We start from the raw sequence: 16663 nt of genomic DNA, 5'->3' as shown, positions 1-16663 counted from the left end.
TTCAGGTGCATGGGTTGGCCTCGTAGTGTGGTCTGCGTGTGTGCTGCTAGAAGGAGTGCGGCCACTCATGTGTAGTAAATGCCTGGCATTGTGCACACCATTCCTTTCTTCATGAATGATTGCAGCATTTAGCTTTCTGAGCAAGTCTCTCCCCAGTATATTGATAGGTGTCTCTGTGGAATACAGTAGTGGTGCTATGATGTGCTGCACTCCTGTTATTGGCAAATCTTTTGTCACTGGAACCGTCACCTCTGCCCTAGAAAACCCCTGAGTATTCATCACCTTGTTTGACAGCGGGAAACCTCCTTCCCGTATACAGGATTTGGTTGCTCCTGTATCTATGAGAAATGAGTATTCTCTTGGTCCTATTGGGGCATCTTTCCATGCTGCAGTAGGGCTGAGAGATGCTGAGAGATGCTGCATCTTCTGTATTGCCGCTGTGCTGTGGCAAACCCTTGTTGCTCTGCCATTTGTACTACCTGTGCCTGAGCTTGTTGCACAAAAGGACAGGGGCACGAGCGGTGTCCCATGTTCTGGCATATGAAGCATGGCCCTAAGATTCTATATCTTGCCCCTCTATATCCTCCTCCCCTACCTCATTGATGGTACCCTCTCCCAATTGGGAAAATCCCCCATGCATGTAACTCCCCTGCTTGCTGTGGGGGTTCCCACTGCACCATATACTGTGGCTGCACACCACCCCCTTGCTATGGCGTGTTCCCCATGGGGAACTCTTCCTGTTGGGCAGGTGGCTCTGCGACAGTATCAAGCATAAACATTGGCCCTTCCATTGTGTATGTGCCAGTTTCTTTTGTACCAGTTTGTTTTCTACTTTTGTAGAATTTTTGGCCACCTGCCTCTCACTGTCCTGTTTTCATTTACAGTAGTTTACTTTTGTTGCCTGTATCTCTGGACACCCTTTCGCTTCTATTCCCACAATCCTGTTTAATGATGCCAGATCATCTGTCATCAGCCCCTTGAGCAATATTTGCTAAAACAAGGGTATGCACTTGTCCCAGGACCTTTGTGTCTTCTTTGTCCAGGGATCCTACACATGTTTTATATAGTTCACAGGGTCATCCTCATTCTTCATTTTATGAGCCATCTCTACCCCTAGGTTGTAGCTATCGGGATACATGCTTCTCAGAACCTCCCATTTGTGTGATCAACAGTTATTAAATGGAGTTACATTGTGGGCGTTAGTGCTTAATTTCACCCCGTGTATCATGCTTGCTCCTATATTTTGTCCCCTTGCTCTCCGATTATGGTCGCAAATAAACGTTTCATGTCCCCTTTGTCCAGTGTCACCCCAGCCATCTTTTTCTCGAGCACCTGTATCCATTTGCTGACCCCTGCCACAAGGAAGGGAATGCTGCCTATTAGATTGTCCCGGTCCACTGTCTGCCATGATATGTAATGTGCGTCTCCTCTCCCTTTCTATAGCATCAGCATTTGCCTCATCAAGGGTCCTATTCCCCCTCCCCCTTTGGTGGCCTGGGCCAAACCCATTTTTATATTTCCTTTTTGTATGCTGAGGGAAGTTGACCAATCCCTTCCACCCTCGTCTCTGTCCTGTCATCGTCTTTGTTTCCTCCCCCTTCTCCGGTCTTTATCAGGTGTCCACTCATCACCTTCTCCATTGCTCTTCTCTCCCCCAAGTGCTCCCTCATCTGGGGCTGCACTACCCTCGTCCCCTCCTTAAACCTCCTCCTCTTTGCCTTCTTCATCATCCAGTCTGAATGAAAGCCTTCCTGACACCCAATCCCCCATGTCCCCTTTATTTTTCCTTTGCACCCCTTATTCTATCACCTTCTCTGCTTCATTAAATAATGAATCCACCTGCTGCTGTGTATTCTTTTCAATGTCTGCTAAGTATTTCCTCTCCCCCGTTTTGTGTACCTTCTCGCTCTGTGCATCTCTTTATCCCCTCCTGTGTTTTCCCGATTTGGGTTTGAATACCCCGCCACAGGCTACAATGTCAGATAGACACTGCAGGGCGGGGGCAGAGAGCTTGGTCTGGCCCTTCCATTGTCCCCTATCCCTCTTTCCTCACTTGTTCCCCTTTTCTTTCTTCATCCAATTTCTAGACCCCCTCCATATTTTGCCTACTTTTCAACTTGGAGCCCTTGTATTTTGTTAACAAAGATGAGAACATGTTTTCTATTATTCTACTAGTGAACGTTCCTTCTCTGCGCCATGCCTGGAAACACTGTCCCGAAGTTTCCTGGACCCACTGAACATTATACTTTTATATTTTATCCTGATACTGGTGAAATTTTCTGCACATGTGATCAAGAGGGCTATCTAGATAGGCCATTATCTCACAGCCTCTGGCTTCCCTTCCTCTGTGTCCCAGTTACCCTAGGCACCCATCCCACTTCTCTTTATATCCCCTTTTGCCTGCAACACACACTCACTCCTGATCACTCGCCTCCCCCTTCATTCACTCTGGCCTTCTCCAGAGGCCCACCTACGCACTCTCACTCGTCACACTGGCCTTCTGCTCAGGCCTGTCCACTCGCTCCATGTTAGTAACCAACAACCCTAACCAAGGGCTCATTTTCTCACTATGATAGTAAAAACAAGCACTGAGTCACCTCCTCTTTTTTAACTCGCCCACTTACTGGTAAAATGCCAAGCACACTATTATACAAAAGGCACCTCTTGGTGTTGGTCCATCCACCATGAGTCAACACCACGTGACAATATGATCAACACTAGCTACCACGTGCATGTCTCTCTCTATACCCCCGAAATAACAATAAAATGACACTTGTCTTCCCCAAATAACACAACTATACAATCACCAGTGCTACACCCAACTCCCACCTAACTGGGTTTGCCTTTTGCTATGCACTCTTCATGCTCTAAGGCAGGCATGCCCACACACACGGCCATTCCCTATAGGATGGCACATGCTAAAACCTATTACTACTATGACCGATCGTCCTCCCACCATGTGGAGGCATCCTATACACCATAAAATTCTGTTTCTCCCCCACCATGGGCATGCAACCATGATGTACATCCTAGAGATCCTCAAGTCCCTTCAGCACCGAGCCTTCCGTACGGTCTCATTGCTCCCCCTGAGTGTGGACGGTGCTTGGGACCAGGCATACTTTTGTGAACTCGGCATCTGCAGGGCCTCCTCAGTGATGTGTGTGGATCAGGACTGTGGTCGCTGGACCTGCGCCCCCAGGGAGGGTGGCCGGAAAACCCTCAGTTGAACTAGAGAACTGAGGGACTCGCTGGGGCCTACAAAAATGTATTAGGGGTCTTCCAAAAGCTTGTAATAAATAGTTACCACAAGTAGTCCAAAAAGGAGTGCACACCTGGCAAGAAGTAACGCTGTTTATTACAACTGGACTTGCACAAACCAAACAGAACAGTTGAGCAGAACTGGTTGATGAGAGCTGACAAACCGGCAGACAGCGAACATTATTTTCATACTGCTAATACAATATTCATGGTGTTGGAAACAGTTGAACTTCAAAACTTCACGTCTTTGCGGTTCCCACAAAGCGTATTGGTTAAAATACATTTTACCCCCTTAGGTAGACATACATTAGTCAAAAATGATTGGCGCAAACAGATCTGCCCTCTCCCAGCTAATCTCCTCCCCATGTGGCACCACATTGCTTACCTCTCCTCCCGCAAACAGTTTGCAATTAGTAAATAATATTTGCAGTCACCTCTGGTCCTTTATTCATCTGTCATTGGTCAGCATCACGGCGGAAGAAACACGAGACACCCTGAACTAGTGTGATGGGAGACATTCACACTGCACCTACAAGATAGTGACCTTCACAAACACTGTAGTCGACACTCTGAGGGCTGGTGACTTCACAGGGACAACATATCTTACTTTCTGATTGGTTCTTCAAGGAACGTGACTCCATTCTACCTCCCTGTTACCATACCCACTGGCCAAAAGGCAAAGGGTATTTATCTAGATCAGGTCGACTTCCCAGCTCCCACAAGCAGCCGTGGGATTGCTCGCCAACCTTGATTACATCACCCAGTGCTGTCTCAGCGTTTATAGTCTGCTGGAGATGTGAAACTTGAGTTCACTGTCCCCCTCCCTAAACTGTGGTAGACTGAAAATGTTTGAAGCGGGACTTTAGGGTGAAGCCCAACCTGTGGCATCCGCACTAAGTGCGTTTACCTGGAGTTTCCCCTTTCTTGTACTTGTAAATACACGTTCCTTGTTCCAATGTCATATACAAGGTATCCCCATCCCCTTTTTCCCTTCCAGGCCTGAATCAAAGGCTGACTACAGCTCCCAGCGTCCATTTGTTTAATCCCCTAGAAGGTGTCCCAGCCATCCTGCTTATTCAATCAATTGGTAGGTGTGCCCTCTATCTGGCACTGAATCAGCACCTTCATTAGGTCATCACACACACTCAGCAGACATGTTGGAATGAGTAGAGGAACCAGAACCAGTTCAAGAACCACTGTAGAAGCATTGTGGTGACTGCAGCCTTGCATGCTCCAGCTGGGGATTCCTATCATTTTGCCTTTCAACACTATCAAACTACAGCTTTGCCTTGTTGTACTCATGCTCTTTCTCCCAGAGTCTGAGCATTTATTTTTTAAGCTCTCACATTGGAATACCTTCACAAACACTGTGAATTCAGCTGCTGAATTTGGACACATCAGTGGAATCTCCCTCCTCTGCCTCCTTCTCAACAGTGGCCATCACAGTAAGTTAATTAGTGCTGCTGGATAAAGCCACAGCACTTCCTGTATCACGCTCTACTGCAAGAGGAAATGTCCTACTTTCTTGGTGATCTAAAATCGTATGTATAAGTTCAGTCTTATACTGTTAGGCCTCTGTCCATGCACACCTTCTTCTAGTTATCAAATATCAGAGCATTCAGAGATGACGTTGTGAGTGTTTCCATATTTCTAACTATAGTATGTTATGTTATGTTATGTTATGTTATGTTATGTTAAAGGTATTTGTGTAAGCGCACGTTCGCCCAAAGGCATCTTGGCGCTGAAGTGCTATTAGGAGGATGATTAGAAAAACAGAGTTTTTAAATTCCGGCAGAAGACAAGGTGATCAGTGGTATCACACAAGGGAAGAGGTAGAGTATTCCAGGCTTCAGCAGCGGCCACTGAAAAAGCACGGCCTCCCTTGCGGGCCCATCTGAAGAGAGGTGCGGCCACCCGTCGGGCAGTTTGAGAGCGTAGAGTGCATGCAGGAAGATACGGGGGGAACTTCACTTACAGATATTCCGCTCCCACCCCATAGAAGGCCCGATGGACAATACACATGGATTTAAACATAATCCGCTGGGCAACGGGGGGCCAGTATAATTGTCTCAGCAAGGGAGTCATATGGGCCTAAAAGGGTGGGTGAATGATGTAAATGTATGTAAATGTATACTGCTAGACAACTCATATTCACAATGCTCTGTGTTGGTATAATCCAGATATTTCACCAGAGAACAACACTGGGGTACTGAAGACCTTACGCTCACAGCTGTAACAGGAATTTGTTAAGATGGATTTCTAAACTTTGACACAAAATCTCTGGGAGCTTAGGAAAACCAATCAAGGAAGCATAGAGAGTGATCAAGGCTTAGTCTCAGCAGAGCTGAGTGGGGTCAGGGGTCCAAAATGAGTCCACGTAATGTGAAATCAAAGATTACACTTAGACAGGTAAGTACAAAATTACAAAATGTCCATGTTGTATGGGGCCTTGTGTCAAAAAGTACAGAAAGTTTCCAATAGTTTTAGGAGTTGAGAAAAAGTTAGGAAAAGCACCCTGTGGGTGTGAAGGTTGTTCCAAAAGGTTGTCGAAGGAGTTTACTGGTGAGTAAAATGTGTTTATCGCTTTTGGAGGATTTTTGCCACAAGTGTTGGCAAAGCTAAATTATGGTAAAACACATCAACGCTCTTCACAAACCTTTAAAAGGTGGAGATACAGGCACCGGTAAGTATCATTATTACTCACCACCCGCACTCTGATTTTTCTCCAGATTTGGCAGGTCAGATGGGTTTCACTGGAGGTAGATTTTTCCACCATTGGTTCTGGTCACAGATGTCCAGCTGTGGGTGAAATAGAATTTCTGCTCTGGTCCAGGAGCAGAATGCAACTCTTTCCAGTGGGTGAATGTTGCATGAAGCAATGCAGGACTCTTCTGGACACTCTACCAGATGTGGGAAGCCCCTCCCCAGAGACGGCCACAGATCTACGGGGACAGCGGTCATCACAGATGTTGCGGTCAAAGAAAGCCACCTCTTTCAGGACCCCTTGTTGTTGGGAAGCAAATTCTATGGGAAGATTAATTGGAGGACAAACTGAAACCCCCCAAGTTCTGAGTTGAAACATGGAACGACGATGCTTCTGATACAGTAATGCACATTGGAGTTGGTCAGTCCACTTGATGGCCCAGCAACACTTCCAAAGACTCCAAACTGGGCACAGAGAGGATGTTGCGGCTGATAGTTCCCACTGGTCTAGAGGGTTTAAGCTCCAGAGGGTATTCTGGTGTCAGTAACCAGGTAGGACTCTGCCAAGATAACAGCAATATTTCATCACCAGGTCTCTGCAGGACGGGTCCACGAGTCTTCCTTCATCTGCACAGCTACACATGAAACTTGGCTCCTCTTCTGATCATCTAGAATAGCTGAAGGACTCTTCTTATCTTAATGTTATGTTATGTTATGTTATTTTGCACTTATATAGCGCCTTATATACCATTGGTATGGTCTGAAGGCGCTGGTAGGTTGAACGCCCTTGGGAACCGAAGTTCTAGTCAGTAGAGGGAGGAGAGAGGGTCCAATAGGTGCGAGTGCGCATCTGGTATGTGTGCAGCTTGTGCGAAATTTCCTGTGGAAGCTGCTTCATAGCGGTAGGTGTGGTGGCTGAGAGGTCAGGAGTATGTGTTCGAATCTGGCAGGAATTATCCAGACCGAGAGTGGCAGCGTAAGGCCTGAGGAGAACGCCTGGCTGGGGGTGCGAGATCAGCAGTGATTACATAGAGTGATGTGGAGTGAGCGGCGTCAGATGTTGATATGAGAACAGTTATACCGAATGGTGTCATAGTATCTCTGTGTTCTAGTTGGGTGGTGGTGTAAGGAGAGAGTAAGCGTGGGGTGTGATATGAGGTATGATCTTTTAAAGGATCCATGCATTCTGGTATAATATGGACTTCATGCAGTTAAGCGATTCGTCCGTTCTGCACATTCGTCGGCCCTCCACCCGTCTTCTCGCCACACACGTCCTCTCGCTACACATGTCGTTTCGCCACACACGTCCTCACGCCACACACGTCCTCTCGCCACAACACGTCTTCTCGCCACAACACGTCCTCTCGCCACAACACGTCCTTTTGCCACCACATGTCCTTTTGCCACCCACGTCCTCTCGCCACCCACGTCCTCTCGCCACCCACGTCCTCTCGCCACCCCCGTCCTCTCGCCACACACGTCCTCTCGCCACACATGTCTTCTCGCTACACACGTCCTCTCGTCACAACACGTCCTCTCGCCACAACACGTCCTCTCGCCACACACGTCTTCTCTCCACACACGTCTTCTCTCCACACACGTCTTCTCTCCACACACGTCTTCTCTCCACACATGTCTTCACTCACTACACCCGGCCGCCCTCCACACCAGGCCGCCCTCCACACCTGGCCGCCCTCCACACCCGGCCGCCCTCCACACCCGGCCGCTCTCCACATCCGTCCGCCCTCCACACTCATGGGCCCTCAACACTCATGGGCCCTCAACACTCATGGGCCCTCAACACTCATGGGCCCTCAACACTCATGGGCCCTCAACACGCATTCGCCCTCAACACTCGTCCGCCCTCAACGCTCGTCCGCCCTCAACACTCGTCCGCCCTCAGCACTCGTCCGCTCTCAATACTCATCCGCTCTCAACACTCATCCACTCTCAACATTCATCCGCTCTCAATACTCATCCGCTCTCAACACTCATCCGCTCTCAACACTCATTCGTTCTCAACACTCATCCACCCTCGACACTCATCCGCCCTCGACACTCATCCGCCCTTGACACTCTTCCCCTCAATAGGTCGGTGTGATGGTGCTAGTTTGGAAGCCGGTTGGTTTTAGGAGAAGAGCCAGGTTTTCAGTAGTTTGCGGAAGGACGTTAAGTCCTCAGTTAGGCGGATGTGGGGTGGGAGCGAGTTCCACAGGGTTGGAGCTTGGGCTGAGAATGATGTTCCGCCTATCCTGATTGAGTTTGTCTTAGGAATAGTTAGGAGGCCGGCTGAGCTTGATCTTAGGGTGCGAGAGGGATGATATGGTATTAGTTTTTCTTGAAGATATTGAGGTCCAGTTTTATGCAGTGCTCGATGGGTGAGGCATAAGGTTTTGAAAGCCACCCTACGGGCTACTGGAAGCCAGTGCAGTGTCTTGAGGGCTGGGGATACGTGGTCTCTTGGACCTAGCTCAAGCAGCATTTTGGCTGCCGCGTTTTGTGCTCTTTGGAGTTTATTCAGCTGGTAGGCATGGATTCCGAGGTATAGGGGGTTTCCGTAGTCCAGTCTGGATATAACGATTGATTGGACGGCAGAGACTCTGTTCGGAAATGAGAGGTATGGAAAGATGCGCCTGAGGGTTTTAAGGTGGTAGTGGCAGGACTTTGAGACATTATTGACTTGGCGCGAGAGTGTTAGGCCGGAGTCTAGGGTGCAACCAAGATTTTTCACTGTGTTGGAGGGTGTCGGTGAGTTGCCCATGGCGGGTGGCCAGGGAAGAGGGTGCAGAAGAAGATCGGAGTTGCCGCACACCATGATTTCTGTTTTGGCGGGGTTTAGAAGGAGGTGGCTTTGGGTCATCCAGCGGTCAATGTTAAGGAGGCAGGCTGCCAGGTCGGGTCGGGAGTTGGGTTTCGAGTTCAGGAATTTTAAGATTAGTTGGGTGTCGTCGGCGTAGTTGTAACATATGATGTTGTGTGAGCGAATTATTGGCGGGAGGGTGATCAGGTAGAGATTGAACAGCAGGGCAGATAGACATGCTCCTTGAGGGACTCCCGTGTCGACTGGTCGAGCTTGGGAGGTAAAGCTGGAGAGTGTAGTTATTTGGTGCCTGTCTTTGAGGAAAGAGGCTATCCATTTAAGAGCGGTTCCACGGATTCCTAGGGAGTGGAGGCGGTCTAGGAGGATTGAGTGATTGATCGTGTCAAAGGCAGCGGATAGGTCAAGGAGGATTAGTGCTGCGCATCCTGCGGCGTCTGCTGTCATTTTGAGGTCATCCCAGATCGACGTTAGGGTGGTTTCGGTTCCGTGACGTGATCTGAAACCTGATTGAGCAGGGTCTAGGAGGTTATTGGCTTCGACAAAGGCATTTAGTTGGGAGTAGACGGTTCGGTCAATGAGTTTGGCAAGGAACCTGGTGTTTGAGATTGGGCGGTAGTTTTTGACGTCGTTAGGGTCGAGCGAAGATTTTTTTATTAGAGGTTTGAGCACAGAAACTCAGCCCAACCAATAGAGATCTGCCCCCCCCACACACCCCAGCAGTGGCCCAATCAGGGACCACTGTGAGCAAGCTCATGCATACACTATGGACACCCTGAAATCAGACAGTCCCAACTAACCTCCTGGCTTCCAACACACATGACCTTCAGTAGCCTGCAAAAAGCAAGGCTTTTCCGGGCAAGTGCATGACCATAAAAAGGATTTCCTGACCTGGCAAGGCAGGAAGAAGGCCAAAGTGAAAGCATCTTGTGGCATGGTCATCTTAAGAAACGTGCCACCGCTAGTAGCCAAACACAGTTAACGCGAGACAGATAAATAATAATAAAATAACAATTGTAAAAATGTAATGGTGTCGCCAGCTGGTCTTTAGGCACATTGAAAAGTAACCAAAAATCCTTTCAATGTAGGTGTTAGAGTAATATAAAATCATCCCAATTACACTACATTGGAATATGCATTGTGCAATATGAAAAAGTGACCCAAAACAGATAACATGCAAAAAGAAAAAGGGAAACATTATTTCCCAGTACTACCAGTCTGAAGGACTGGTCAGTTCCCCCATAACAAGTGAGCAAAAGGCCAGTGGAGTGACGCTAAAGGCTTAAGTTCACTGTATAACGTCAGGACAAGGTGTAAACACAAAATCATAATATTGGGGGTCCGTAAACTATGGAGGGAAAGTTGCTTCAAGAGAAAAATGTCCTAACATCTGTGTCTCTACTCTTAATCAAATTTTAGCTTAAAGGATTTTTAAGTGATTGTGAATATGAGTTCATCCACCGATGAGGGACCGAAAGTGCACAAATCAATAGCAACAGAGGAGTGTTCACCATAACAGCCTCATGGCCAGGTCCAATGGTACATGTTACTATACTTGATCTATCCACATCCTATGGCACACAAGGTAGCAAAATGCTAGTTAATTACCTCCAGTCGCCTATGCTTGATATAGGATCATCCCTTCAGTTTCTATCTTCATTTCTGATATATAACACTCATGGGATTGAAGTGTCACCATACTTTTCAGAAATAACTAGTGATGCATGCCAGTTTCTGCAATGTCTGGCCTTGTCAATGTTCCTATTCAATGTGTACATGTCCCCACTGGCTCAAATGTAAGGTGACCATGGCAAATAATAGCAGGGTATTGTCGTTTATCAGCATTTTAGTGACAACTTTCCACATATACATATTCAAAAAAGGATATTATTGAACTGGCATAGTCTGGCAACAGCAAAGAATGATGGTCTTTTCATGGTCCCTGCAGAACCCATAGCACACATTGGTACTCACAAAAAAGTGCAAATGATCCTGATTCATGCCTACACTTTGAACCCCAACGGAATTCTAAAGTAAATGTGTGATCTGGGCATGTGCATCAGGTGTACCCCTCTACCAATCTGACTGCTCTCTGAGATCCTACTCTCCTGAATATAATAATGCAATGGGCCTCATTACACAGTAGGCGGTAACCATGGCGCTATTAGTGCCATGGTTGCCGCCGGTATTTTACCGTGTCCGCCTTGGTGGATGGTGGAATTACCGCCCTACTCCAACATGAGCGGGGGCGGTAATTCCCCATTCACCAAGGCACTTCCCCATTCCCATTTTTTCCCCCATAGGGCATAATGGGAATGGGGAAGGAGCTAATTACTGTACCACAAATTGCGGTACCGTAATTAGCACCGAGGTCCCATTGCGGCACCCTACTTTAACGGCTGGTAAAAACAGCAGCCATTAAGGTCGGGTCCTGCAAAGGGAACTTGTGGTAAGGCGGTAAGGGTTTACCAGTACCGGTGCTCTTACCGATACCGGTAAACCCTTACCGCCTAACGTGTAATGAAGCCCAATGACTTTTGGTGGGATTGTCTCCATCAAGATGTTGCAAACATTTGGAAGGGTATAGACCAATGCAGCCAAATATATTTTTCAAGATTAAACTAATCTATATTCCTGGTTTGCAAAGATCTTTCTCTGGAAAAATGAGGAGAGGTTTGTAAGCATCTGTAATTTACACCTGTTTCCCTTACACCTGATTCTCAAAGCCTAAAACTTGAGCAAATCAGGAAATACTTGGAACATCTTAGAGCTACTGATGTGCAAATGTGATTCTCCAGTGCAAATCGTTGATGATCAGGCTGTATGTCATTATTCTCTTCAGATGGCTTTGCATTGTGAACTGTGCATTTGCATGGCAATCCTCATCTGAGACCCAACTCAAACTGTGGTCAGTGCAGGATGGTCTGAGAACATGTCCCAGTTATTTTGTCCTGACATGAAAACCTGGTCGTAACTTAAACAGTGTATATGCATCAGTGATACTAATATGTTGATGTTAAAATCATTATAGTGAACAATTAAATATACACCATTCTCAGTGTGCATACTTGTCTTAGTGATACTTGCGTACAACTTGTTTATCACACACATATTTGTCAAATGTAAACATCTGCGGTCATCCTTATATCCCCAAATACCTCTTTAGTGTTATGCAAGGTAGCCTGGATCACACACTGATGCTATTGTCCTCTTTCCATTTCTAATAGAAGTATTTATAAATACTACAATATGAGAGTATGAGACCGTCCATCTTGAAATGATAACCGAGTGGTATGTCAGAAATGTGAATTGCACATGTATGTGGCTCCTTGAAAATTGAGTAAAATGTCCAATGTTCCTTTTGTGTAATTTCTTTTGATTTTTTCTTATTGGGGTTTACACACCCACCTATTTTACAACTGGTCATAACCTCTCTTTACACTCTTTTTTTGCACACGTGTAGTTACTTTCCAAAGTGACCATATGTTCTGAAAAGTGTCAGAATGGGCTCAGTAAATTCAGATTTGATTTTCTTACTGCCAGCCTGGCCTGAATTACTTCTATCAGAAAATAATTGTCTTTGTTTTTTCTAGGTTTTGATAATTGCTTTGCTCAGTAACACACTTGTTTGCATTTGTAATATGCCCTCAATACATACTTCAATTGTTCATTAGATATAAACATTGTAAAACTTTACAAAATAGCTAGTCTACAATGTAACTGCAAGGAAATACCAGTTTTTTTTTTCAAATAGCTGCTTTGGGGAAAACACAGCCCTCATCTAAATTATCTTTTGATTTTCATCTCGTCCTTTCACTGTCAACAAAGGCTAGGGCAGATGCAGCAAACATTTACTTGACTGTACAACTCAAACTCACGTAGAATGAGACAGAGATAGACTAGGACGAAAAGATAGAGGGGAAGAGATGTTTATCTTGATCACATTGCACTTATGTCAAGTGCAGGAAGCTTTACATAATGTACACCTTTGCTACATTCTGAGACCATTCTGTCTCTCTCAATCATCCAGATAGAATCACCCATGTTATATTCTTAAAGCATTCTGTCTTTCTCAGCCATTCAGATTTGCCTCCCGTGCATCCTTCTCAGACTTTTCTGTCTCTCTCTGCCATTCTGATTTCATCACCATTGCTTCCTTCTTGTTCCATTCAGTCTTTCTCAGCCATCCTGACGTTGTCAAACTACCACCCTAGATAATCTGCCCCAAACTCAAACAGAAGTACTCATTCTTTGGGGGATATTTTTGGAAATCCAAGGCTCTTACCTATGGAACTCTGTGCCACATGGCTTCATCATTGAAACAGGCATTGTGAAATAATGCAAAGGAGCGTTCTGCCCTGCATCTGGACAAAACTGTTGGTCCTTCGAGATGTACAAATGCTAAAAGTCACTATGGGCCTCATTACGACCCAGGCGGTAAGTTACCGCCTGGGCCGTGACTTTACCACCATGGCGTAAACTATGTTTACGCCATGGTGGTTGGCGGACTTACCGCCCCATTCCGAGTTTGGCGGGGCGGTAAGTCTCCAATCCCCATTTACCCTTCCCCATTCCCATTTTTGCCCCATAGGGCATAATGGGAGTGGGGAAGGCGTTAATTAAGCCACCGTAAATTACGGTGGCGTAATTAACTCCATGGTCCCTTAGCGCCATGGATTTTAACACCTGCTAAAAGCAGGTGTTAAATCCGCCATGGCGCTAAGGGACCTCGTACTCAGGCGGTAAGGGTCGGCGCTGTTTACGGCGCCGTAAACCCCTTACCGCCTGAGTTGTAATGAGGCCCATTGTCTGTAGAGTGTTTTGTAGAATGGAATATCCATGAAGAACAAGACACTGAAGCAGCAGTTACTTGGCATTGGCGGTATCCACAATAAATATGAATCACGTAAAGACACTGCTTTACTGAGAGACAACGACTTTCAAGAACAGGAACAAGAATAGAGCAAACAGATGATCAGCAACTGTATTTCATGAGCATTACTATGAATGATCCACTTTAGAGAACACAGGGTCTGTTTAACGTTTGTTACAAGTTTGCAGGGATTCCACCAGAATTACCGGCGGGATACCAGGAAACGGACCTACTGTTACCAGCGCCTGATATCCTGGCATTTCATTTGAAGGTGGGGGCCTGATTTACCTCTAGCTCTTGGCTGGAGTTAAGTCAGTCAACCCCCACTGACAAGCTTGGTGTATGCCAGTCTGGAAGCGTGTGGTATGCAGAAATACCTGCACTTTTTTGTGGACAGACATACTCCTAATGACCCCCATAGTCAAGGATGAATTGATGCATGAGCTAAAGTTTTGTTATGTATTCTGGGGAGGATAGAGAATGCCTTAATTTAAAGGGCGAGGTGCAGGAATTGTACCTTGCTATTTCATATTTAGGGTGCACTTCTGGGATGACGGTAGTTATTTACTCAACAGGGGACAGCAACTGTTATTTGATGTGGATTCTGACGCACACCAGGAACATTCCCAAATTGTAAGGTGAACACGAAAGCCTCTGTTCTAAATAGAAATGTTCTACACATGAATAAAAGGATGTACATATTAGATCTTTATCATTCTCATAAACAGGTGAGAAATGCTGCTAAGCAGAGAATAAACATAGTGTGCATTATTGAAAGGTACTAGAAGTGTGCCTGCGCTTGCTAAGCAAGCCCTCTTGTCATATACATTTACAAATGTGTTTCCAATGTAACACCTTTGTATTTTAACATGAAATAGAAAGACTTGAAAAGAATGTAGTGAGTAAATTGCAATGTGATGTTTATTCAGGATATGCTGAACACAAATGTTACAAATGTATGTTATTTATAAAGAATGTCTATTGCCCCATCAATACAGCAGCGGAAAAAGGCCTTTTGTAGGAAATCATATGATGTTCTGATGTGGTTTTGTCAATTCTAATTCTGCTGAAACTTCCTGGGAATCATACAACACACTTATTTTTGTTTAGCACTGCATAGATTGTTGAATGGGGATATGGTTGAAAGCCCAGTAAGGTATCTAGGCCGTCAATCCAAATCAAACCTCAATAATTAAAGCCATCAAAGAAAAACATTTAGGGGCCGATTCATGGAACAAATGTCCGGGGACAATTGTGGCGCAAGCATGAAAAAGCAAGCGCATGCATGCGATTCATAGAAGGCCCTGTGCGTGTTTTCTCCAGGATGTGCGCCAAATCTGTGCGTGGCATGCACGTCACTGCAACATCCCGAACGTGGTGCACGACGTGCACAGCGAATGCGCACAACGTTAGCGCACACACCAAAAAGAGGGCGAAACCCGGGGCGGAACATGCGGAATGGGGAACAACGTGTGAAAATAAGGGCGTAACTGGGGAAGTACTGCTGGCAAGTACACGGAACGCCCACACGCACGCAAACTACATGTTTCCATGGAATCGAATAGGGGAAACCCGCGCACGGCAAAAGACATGCACAGGCCTAAACACGTCCGCCACACGAAGTCAGGCAGTAGCGTTCCAGTGCATTATAAAAGTGCTGGCAATGTAAGTGGTTTCAACCCAGCACTCCACCTAAGTCAATGCCTAGCATGAGATGCCCAGCTGGAACCCTTAATTATATATTTTTATGTCTAAAGTTATTTTATTTCTGAACGATGTACCCTTATATCACGCCCCTCTCTTTGAATCCTCCCCGGTCTCACTGAACCAAGAAGTAGGTTGTTTTGCAAAGTTAAAATATTTATTTGATGAATTGAACAATATATATATATATATATATATATATATATATATATATATATATATATATATATATATATATCACACTTTTATGAATTATGAACAATTTCTGGATATCACCTATGAATATTTATACAATGATCAGCGTTGGGTAATATTACAATCAACAATCTCTTTAATCAATTGGAGTATGGATGAAAAGAATAATGTAGCATAGAATAACTTTGTGGGGGTTCAGTCAAATGCAATGATATGAGATTAATGCAGCACACTTGATGTGAATTCAATCAAATGCAATGTAATCACTCCCTCCCCCTGATACTACTCAATCCCACCTAATATGGAATATAGAGATGGAAGGAGAGAAAACAGGTTTCAGGAATAACACTCTACAAATGCAGTTTCAATCCCAGTTCCCCCCAGCAAGCTTAGAGAAAAACAGGAATGATTTTAAAACAGGTCAATTGCTTTTGAATGTGGCTTGCAATAAATGGGAAAAACACTGAAAAATTGCTTTAATTCGCTAAATAGGATTCAGAACTAGTGTGAGCCACTTTGGATAGCTTTTGGTAAACACTAGCAATGATGGTTGAATGACCAGCAGGTTGGAAACTGAATGCAGAGGTTAAATGCAAAGAAATAGCTATTTTACATGTGGTGAAATTGAGCCAAATGCCGATTTGCGGCAACTTTTTCTGCGCCCATTAAGCGTGATTGCGGAAAAACTATGAGGAGTTTGGTTTTGGATTTGTTTGAAAGCTGAGGATATTAGCTTCAAAATGACACTTAAATTCCGTTCCTAGCATGTACGGTTCAGAAGTTATGACGGTTTTAGTAAAGGTCAATTTTTCTCAAAAAGAGTCAAGATTTCAAATGAAAGATGCGCTGTTGAAGATTTACAAACAAGGATTGGCTTTACACTAAGAGGGTATGAAGATGCGAGATACCAACGGTACAGCCACCAGTCCAGAGGTGCCTCTGTCTGATCTTTGCCCGCTGCGACACTTGCCTTTCTTCAGCCAATATATATTAGCACAAAGATGATTATCACTACAATTATCACAGGATTATATGGATGAGATGACAGACAGAAGAGGTTCTACAATGCAGTTCTGGATATGATAGAATGGGTTGGATAGGATTACTTAAAG

Source organism: Ambystoma mexicanum, chromosome 12 (assembly GCF_040938575.1).
Source record: "Ambystoma mexicanum isolate Mex_15411 chromosome 12, UKY_AmexF1_1, whole genome shotgun sequence".
NCBI lineage: Eukaryota > Metazoa > Chordata > Amphibia > Caudata > Ambystomatidae > Ambystoma > Ambystoma mexicanum.
Note: the sequence above shows the minus strand (reverse complement) of the source record.